Consider the following 9,585-nt stretch of genomic DNA (forward strand, 5'->3'; position numbering starts at 1 on the left):
TAGGTCATAGGACACACCCTCTCTCTTTTTGCATCAGTAATTTGCATGCTACAACACTCAAAGTCCAAAGCTATCGGATATAACTACTAACCATGCTTTTGCTAAGTCTTTCTTCCCATGATATCATCGTCAAAGACTCTCTTGGGCATCCTTTTGACGCGAGGTAGTTAGTAAAAATGAAAGCATAGTTAGCTGATAGTCGACACTCCTTTTTAGTAGTTGATATTATTTAGTCTATGTATAGTAGATGCATTGCTAATAGAAATACTTCATATCAAATACTTCTAATTGCTTGGTTTCTTTTCTTCGATTTTTCTTTGCAATTTTTAAGCATGAAAAGAAATATTTTGAATTGCTAAAACTTTCCAATGCTGGTATCGCTTAACCATGCTTTTTTTCGCATTATTAAAAAAAACTTGTTCACTACCAATAATGAGCATAATATATTCATGCATTGTAAGAATAACAAATGTATTACTAACGAGCAAGAATATCTACATAATAGTAACACATTAACAACAACTATAACAAGTACCACACATAAGAATAATAAATACAAACATTTAAGAATTGATTAACAAAAGTATAATATAAAACTATCATAATACTAGTAAACAACAACAACATAAATTCCAAGACAAGCTACAATAAAACAAGGATTCCCAACCAAAACCAATCATGCCTCATTAAGCAAAGTGAAATCTTTGATTTCTACAATGTGTCGATAAGAGGGGGACATAGATAGTGGGGTTTTGAATTTCTCTTTATGAAATAGCTAAGCTTTATGTAATGAGAAGTGGCAAACTTGTTGCACAACTTGTTTAAACTATGGCAAAGTCACAACTAAATATTAATGAACAACTTTCAAAACATAATGTATTGTTAATACCCCACAAGCACTACTCCAAACTTAGCAAGAACATCAATATTTTCATTAATTATCTATGTATAATGTACTATAAACACGAATCTAGATTGAACATATTGAGAAAAAGTAAGATACATCCAAACGATTAAGCTTAGGTTGGTATGTATCAATAATTTTTAAACTTATTAAATTTCACTCATTGCTTGAGGAAGGAACCTTTTAGGAACACCACCACAAAAAATCGCCAATAAGGATTACACTATTCTTAAGCATAAATTCAAAGGTTCAATAATGTTTGAGAATATTAGAATACTAAGTATACTATGCACTTAAGGTCAACAATGATTGTCTATACTACATTTTGTTATTTTTGTTGTCCCTTGATTTTCAAACATAAACATTTCTCATATGAAAACTTTCAAAAATGTGCTGTCTAGAATATGAATGTGCATTTTAAGATTATGGCTAAGCCACTTCTCTTATAATCAAGTTTGTGTTATCAAACATGTTGCATCTACAACTATATGCATTGATGGATATGTCACTAAGAGTATTGAGTTGAGGAGAAGCATATATAATATAGAGGTGCCATTTGATACCCCTTCTATTTGCATTAGTGAGTCATGGTAGAGTAAAAGAAGAAATTGATATATGCTAATAAACTAAATCCTCACTAGGGAGAAGGCCAACATGCTAAATAAGATGCAACTTCCAATATAGTACCCTTGAGCCTAGCAATATGACTTTGAACCTTGAAGGTAGAATCAAAGATGAAGGCATTATAGGTGACCTAGTTGTGTCAACAGCCCTAGAATTTAAGAAAACAAAGCACAATATTCATATGTGGTTGTGCTAGAGTGAGATAATTTTCCTTAAGCCTTTGCTTTTTGTAACATTGACTAAAAGATACAAAGGGGTTGTACTAAAAGTCTTTGTTTTCCAAAGTTTCACTTCTTTTGAGCTCAAATATTTACTAATGCTAGTCTAAAGATTCTTGTATAGTAGAAGAAGAATTTCAGAGAGCTATTGCAAATTTCAATAGGGTGAGTTTGCATTGGTATCTAGATCCTTAATCAACAAGGGGAAGTTTGAGATCTCGGGCATGTTAAGGGATTTTGACATGACATGCAGGAATCCTCCTCAACTAGTGGTGAATAATGTGTTTGCACAACCTTCACAAGAATGTGGCCTTAGGATGCTTCTTAATTAATCCATTGCTGCTCATTATCCAAAAAAGGCAAGTTGATGCTTGCAAGGATATGCATCCAATCATGCTCATCATTTAGGCTAGAAATGTACTTACTGAGAGAGCCATAATTAGGCTTGCTATAAAAATCTCATTTGAGTGTCATGGATATGGCATCTAGGTCAATTGATGAGGTCTTCCATGTGTTCATCTCTATGTAGACTACCTTAGTTTAGTTTTTTGAAGAACATCAATCTGTTATCCCAATCCTCAATCACTCAAGCACTCCCCATATATGGTCCACCTACTAGCAGGATGCCATAGGACACTTGAGATGTTGATGGTTATAGATTAACTCATGTATGCTATTGGAGTAGTATGAAGTATAACTAATACAATATATATTCTTTCAAGTATGATGTGTTCAAACTATATGTGTCTACCACATGTGGTATGGCTTCTAGGCATTGTGGGTGATTTTGAAATGTTGAGTTGTTTGCCAACATCGCCATTTTGTGGTTTTCCCTTCTATTTAGCCAAATTCTTCAAATCTTGACAAGTTTTGGTAGTCCCAAAGGACCTATTAACTAATAAAAACTGAGAAAACTTCTGACAAAGACATGACCGAGTTAAGTTAATTTTGACCATTTTGAAAATCGGGAGAATTTTCAAAGTTCTTCTTGGTGCTCGTAGTATTTTTAATTTGTCTCCTTGAGGTTCTCCCTTAGATCCTTGTACTCTCTCTTTAGTTTTCTTTCTAGTCTGCACATTGTCTGCATGCTCATTTTCTTTTACATGGCATCCATAAGGTGTCCTTCTCATTCCATAAAATATTGCACCATCTATAGCAAAGCAAAAGCACAAATGGAGAACGGGAGCCCAAAACATTTACTATAAATGATTGGGTTACAATACTACCATCTTGTAGGGGCTCTCATAAGGTGAAAAGAACGAAATGGGAGGATATCAAATATCATCGGAATGTACGCATCATTGCTTTCAAAACTACACCTCAAGGCTCGTTTGCTTTGGTGCAACATGTTTACATGGCTAGAGATATGTACCTGGCTTCACAGGAATATTTTTCTCAGCAAGCACACTGTAAGTCTGAGTTACAAAATATATGTGAATATATTGTTTTGTTTGAAGCAAATGCTAAGTAGTGGATTATTGGTTGTAGATATCTTTCCATCAACAAGTTTTGAGTGGCAACCTGTAAAGAGCCTAAGCGGAACATTCCATACCATTTATAAATAATTTGTAGACATTATTTATGTTGATCAAACTGCGAGTTTTTTTTAATAAAAGTAGATTTTTTATGTATTATGCATAGTATGTGGTTCCCTCAAGAGTAGGTGTGTATGGATACCTTGAAGATTTGCAGTTACCAAGTCTCTCATCTTTGGATTCCGATGAAGCAACAATGGAGAGTTTTAAACTCAAAATTGCTCAAGCTTATCGTGGTCTTTACCCTTGCATGTTTTTGTAGCTTGCTTCAAAACAACATGTTTACAAAGGATGAAAGCTTCATGGCTAAACAGAAACTTTTCATAGGAAGATTAGGACAAAATTTTAGATCTATCTTGGAAAGCCAAGGAATTTGACCACAAAGTTGACTTTATAAGGTGCAATGTATGCCCTCAATCATTGGGTTTATCCTATAATATATCGCAACAATCCCTTGTCATAGGTTTTGATTACAGAAGATACAAACTTAGAATGGGTGCCTAGGTTCCTTTAGATTCAAAGATTTATTGTAAGACATTGAAACTTACAGTGCAAGTTACTACACAAGAAGTAAAGGAGGTGAATTTACTTCAAAGGGGAGTCTTAAGGATGTAAGAGACACCTTGGAGTTTCTAGACAATGTTACTCCTGGATATAAGTTCAAGGTAAATGATGCTATAATTGGAAAAAGAGTTGAGCACTCTTTATCATGTATGAGTTTTTTGCCTCCTAGTGTTGTGACTTTTGAACCATGAATATGCACATATAAATAATTTTGATTTTTTTTAAAACATCATGGGTTAGAATATTGTACTACAAATATATAAGGAAAATTTACTGATGTACAAATAGAAAAATGGGATGTTCTTTAGTTTCTCTTTGATCTTCAGCTTGTCCACCCTTAGGTTGTTCTTTGGCTTCTCCTTGGTCTACATCATCTCCACCCTTAGGCCGAGCTTCTCTCTGATCTTCAACTTCTCCACCCTCAACTTCTCCACCCTCAAGACTTTTCTCCTTCTTTGGAATAGTTGCTCCATCTTCATCACTTTCATTTGTCATCATTAGTTTCCTCTTAGTAGGTGTTTTCCTTGGTTGCTCGAAGAACTTGATTTTCTCGGGCACTCTTTTCTCGTGGGGCTTTAGAGGAGATGGATTAAATTTCAATGGAGAAAGCTCAGGCATCCCCTTCTTTTTGGACCCCTTCCTTTTCGACCATGAGGAATTTTTGTTTTTGATGGTTTTCTTTTTCTTGCCTTTGCCCTTTGTTGTTGCCTATTCCTTGGAAGTTTTAGGTGGGAGAGGGGAGTTGGGTCCACTGGAGTAGTTGCCCTATCCAAAACTAGTTCGATACACCTCTCTTATATCCACCTCATGTATGACTCAGGGTATTCTTTGCACTGCAACAAAGTATACAAGCTATTTGAATTAGACGATACTTTCAAAATAAAAAAGACAAGACATAGGAGACTTATATTTACCCCCACTACATTCAATAACTTTGAATCTATTGTCCTAGAAGCATTTGAAATCACTCTCCACCCACAACTATATATGTCATTTTCCAATGGGACCTCTTGAAGGAGAAACTTGAAAGGCCTTTGAGGATTAACAACGTTCTCAAATTTGGTGTCCAAGTGGGTAGTAATAAGTTTAGTAGTACTGTAAATATTAACTCATTAGAAAATAGTATAAACTTTAACCAATAAAAGTCAAAATAAAGAGTGTCCATTGACAATACATCTTTGATTGGCCGTGAATTCATGAAAGAGAATTCATAAACATGACCTCCCTTGTGGGAATTCTGATATACATTAGGCTACTCTAGTACTCTCTAGGAACCAAAACACTAGTGAGCAAAAACCCTAAAGACAAATCATCAAGAGATAGAACGTTGAAGGGATGTACCTTCCAACATATGGAAAAAATATATGATGGTTTTTGACACTATCAAAGTGCTTTAAAAATATTTGAATTGGATGTTGAAAACAAACCCACAGAAAGAAGTGGATCAACAACAAATATACTCTTAGCAATATCATTGCTAAGAGAAGAAATATATGACCTGTACACAAAGTAAAGAATGAATAAGAGAATGAATGCAATGTAAGGACCCTTGAAAAAATTCAATATAAAGAAAGAGAACCAAAAGACCTTACCTCAAACAACATAAAACTACTAAATCTGCTAGTTGACAATCATTTTTCTCGAATAGGGCCTTATCTTCAGAAGATATGCTGATGTACTCTTCTTTTCCAAGATTAAGGATAGCCAATAGGCTTACCATCCTACATATGGAATCATTCAAATACTCTATGAATGTAGTCCTTTTGGGACAAGTAGAGAAGTCTCTTAGAGTGATTTCATGTAATGTAAGAGAAGATCTCATCAAAATAAACTCCCTTTTTTGCTTAAAGTCCTCAGCAACCAATCTGACCTTATATCTTGGATTTGGATGACTAGGGATACGCTTCAACGTGTACATCCACTTGCATGGCAATGCACACTTTTCATCAGCTAATGAAACTAAATCCACTTGCATGGCAATGCACACTTTTCATCAAGATTTTACCTTCTTTTCTTCTTCTAGCAGCCATTATTAATTCAAAAGGCAAGCTTTTTAATAACACACAAATACAAATATCTTCATCCATCTTGAGATCAATTCTTGCAAGCTAAGTTAAGAGACTTTCCATGTAGTTTAAGTGAGTTGCAAGAGTTGTGTTTTATTTCATATCTAGCCTAAAAAATTCAATCAGTAATCCATACTTAAATGACATTGATTGTGCACCAAACAAAGTATCTAATCTCTTCCATGTATCATTAGAGGTTTCATAGGTATCCACATGGTGGATGTAGCTATCATCCAATTCCAGCTTAATGATGGCATGTGCCTTGTCATCATTATTTTGCCAAGTAACTGCAAGGTCCACATCCTGAGGCTTCTTTTCCTTGCCATTGGTAATGGCCCAAATACCCTTCTTTATCAAGATGAACTTGATGCGGGTTTGCCAGGTGTGGAACCCAACCCCTTTGAACTGAATAGTTGGAGAGTCTTTGCCCATGCTCCAGCAACAAATCAGCACCAAAACTCTCATATTTGAGTAGTAGAATATTTAATTGTGTCAAGAGACACAAGGAATGTAGTGTCAAATAACACTTGATAAGTATCAATGGATACTATACTTTCAGGCACTTGAGTTTGATGCTTTGATGCTTGGATTTTTTCCCTCCTTGATAATTTGGTTTGAGTGCTAGGGGAGATAAAATAAAGGAAATATGAATTTTCAAATTAGTTGGCTATGGAGTTTTAGGGTTTGCAGGACAAGGGCCTGGTTTTTTCCTCTATGTAGCTCATACAATGGACTATTTTGGACAAGATTTGAGCTAGGGGTGCCTTAGGCAATGGGCTCTCATTTTCCTATGATCATGGTCAACATCACAATGTATAGGAGGAGAATCGACGGTACGAGGCGTAAGGCACAAACAGACAACGCGTATGATTTTCAGCAATGCTAGAGCATACAGTGGCCAATGTTGCACTTTGAGGTGCCAAGAACCAGCACCTTTAGTAGAGGAACAAATCCCCAAAAGGAAGCATTGAGAGATATTTCCTATAGAGTGAGATATGAAAGCTCCAAGTAGGATAGATATAGGCTGGCTATGGTTCCCACAAGGTGGAAGTTAAAGATGAAGTTGAAGATGAAGTCATGAGCTACCAACCATTGAGTTGAACTGAGGTTGAGAGAGATTGAGAGAGTAAAGAGAGGAGTTGAGTTATGCCTGACTGAGCTCTGATACCATGTTAGAATGTCAGATCTAGAGCATAACTATGGAGGTTGAAAGAGGATGAGTGAGCTCATGAGGTAATAGACATTAAGACCAAATGTCACACAAGTGAACTAGGTTCCAACATGGAAGCTTGGACTCATAGACACAATCTTGTGTGTTGACAATGACACAAACACTTTGCTAGAAGTACAAAAGTACTATGCATTGTATCCAAAATGAGAGAAAGTACAATGATTTATAGGAATAGACTAGGATGCACTTTCTACCACTATGCATATGGGATTCTGCATCCTAAGCCCACATCCATACAAAGAGGCTAAGCCACTGCGATTGCTAATATCTCAACATTGAGACTAGAGTCCCTCTCGAATCCCATCCTAACCCTCATTAGGATGTGGTGGAGCAGTGCAATGTAGACCAAGTCCTCAAAAAGAGGAATCAATGTCTCAAGACACTACCAAGCCATCATCGTCCTAAATTGATTGGTAATCCTTGAAGTCACTCACTTACATAGCATCTACACATTGCTATTTCATCAATGAGGCAAAGAGACTATTATGGAAATAAAATATGATGATGTAGATTTGTTCATTGCCATGTGTGCTTGTTGAAGAATTATTTAAAGATGGTCATATTATTATTTGCTTGGTTATGGAAACATGGTAGCCCCTAGCTAAGAATCTTGCATAATGCAAGCTCATCCATTGGGGTAGGATAGCCATGAAAAGTTGCAGTTATTGAGTCAGGGCTCATTATAAATAGTGATACTAAGATTGGTTCTAAGTAAAATTCAACCATAAGGGTGGAAGTACCTTGTGTATCTTTCTAATTCATGCTTCATAAGTCGATTTATATTCTAGCTCTTTCATAAATGATAGTTCAAAGGTAGTAGCAAGAATGTGCATCCAATCTTGCTCATCCTCATGGGAGGAAATATATATGGCCGATGGTTAGAAGGTTGAAAGGTCATTAGAATCTCCTCCTAAATAGTGCAAAGATAGCATCTAAGTCATCAAGAGAGGTTTTCCAAGACTCCATCTTGATGGTAACTACCCTCTTTCTATTTTAGAGAAAGACTAAGCCATTTCCCATGGAGACATGCGTTACACATCCATGGTCATCTAAGTAAGAGGTTGTGATTGAATCCTTTCATGCTAACAAAGCTAACCTTGAATTATATCCCACTGATCTTGATTGGCCAATTCTATAAGACTCCCATTGGTCTGACTTTAAACTACCAACCAATGATAGTCTAATTAAAATGCACTAGTTCAATCACTGGATTTTCCTACTAGAGTACCCCTTGATTAACTCTGCTCACACTGGCTTTGGTGTTGATAATTCATCTTTGTATAATGTCTCTAAGGTTTACCATGAGAAGAACAACATGTCCCTTATCTCCTTCCTGGAAAATGTTAACCCTTGAAGCAATTAGGGTTGGAGGTGCACTAAAGCTAGGTTGTAGAATGTGGTGAGATTTGGCAAGGTTTGTTTCTTCTACCCAATATCTTAATCCTTTCCAAATCAATGGAATACCTTTGAGTAGACTTCCAAGTGGAATGGTCATTTTTATGGATTTGTATTGATGGTAGGTTTGATGGTCTCATAAATATACTACAACCTACTTGCATGGATAATAAGAGGAGACTCTTGTTCCATGGGTTGTGGATCATTAGGGGATCTGGTTTTGATTTCATCACATTGTTGTGGCTTCTCCTAAAGAGGTGCATGTGACAAGCTTTGAATGCTCAAAATCTCATTGGTTTTCCCTATGTACAACTCATCTTGAGTTGCCTTTACCCATTCCTTGACCTTGTCAATTGCAACTAGCTAGTGAACTAGGTTAACGTATGCCTTGTCCTTAGTAATGGATGGTTTCTTTAGTGGTTTATGATGTTGTTGTAGCACTTTGCGTATTAGAGATGGTAGCCATTTATGATGCTATTGAGAGTTCTTCACTCTTAAGTTTGAGTTCAACTCTTTTTCTCCTTTTCTAAGCGCTCTTTTAGCTAATGACTAATCCATTCATTGTTGTTGGGCCTTCAATGCTCACTCCCCCAATCTTATATTATTTGCAAGTGATAGTGTGCACAGGAATGGGGATACTATCTTCATCGTTGATCATTTCCATTGTGGATAGGCTCAAGGTAACTAATGGCACTATTGCCTTACTATTGCTTGCTTTACACTATGGACAATCTCATGATACATGTGCATGATTCCACATTCAAGGAAATACTTATCAACATCGCTCCCCTTAGGGTACTCATATGAATGGGGGCTATCTAGCCATGGTTAACTCTTGGCAGGAAAAGTTTACTATTGCATAGCTATTGAAAGGGATCAATAGTGCTGGCCATGCTTTAACTATTGATAGGAAAAGTTAGGGCCAAGGAGCCTACATGGGACTTTGTAATATGCAACTTTATGGATGAAATCATCCACAATTGATAGATGGTTGAGGTGGTCATGAACATTCTAAATGAAGGTCCCTACCACAATGAATGTTTTGCAC

Source organism: Lygodium microphyllum, chromosome 23 (assembly GCF_053477565.2).
Source record: "Lygodium microphyllum isolate KBCC chromosome 23, Lygodium_microphyllum_v1.1.10, whole genome shotgun sequence".
NCBI lineage: Eukaryota > Viridiplantae > Streptophyta > Polypodiopsida > Schizaeales > Lygodiaceae > Lygodium > Lygodium microphyllum.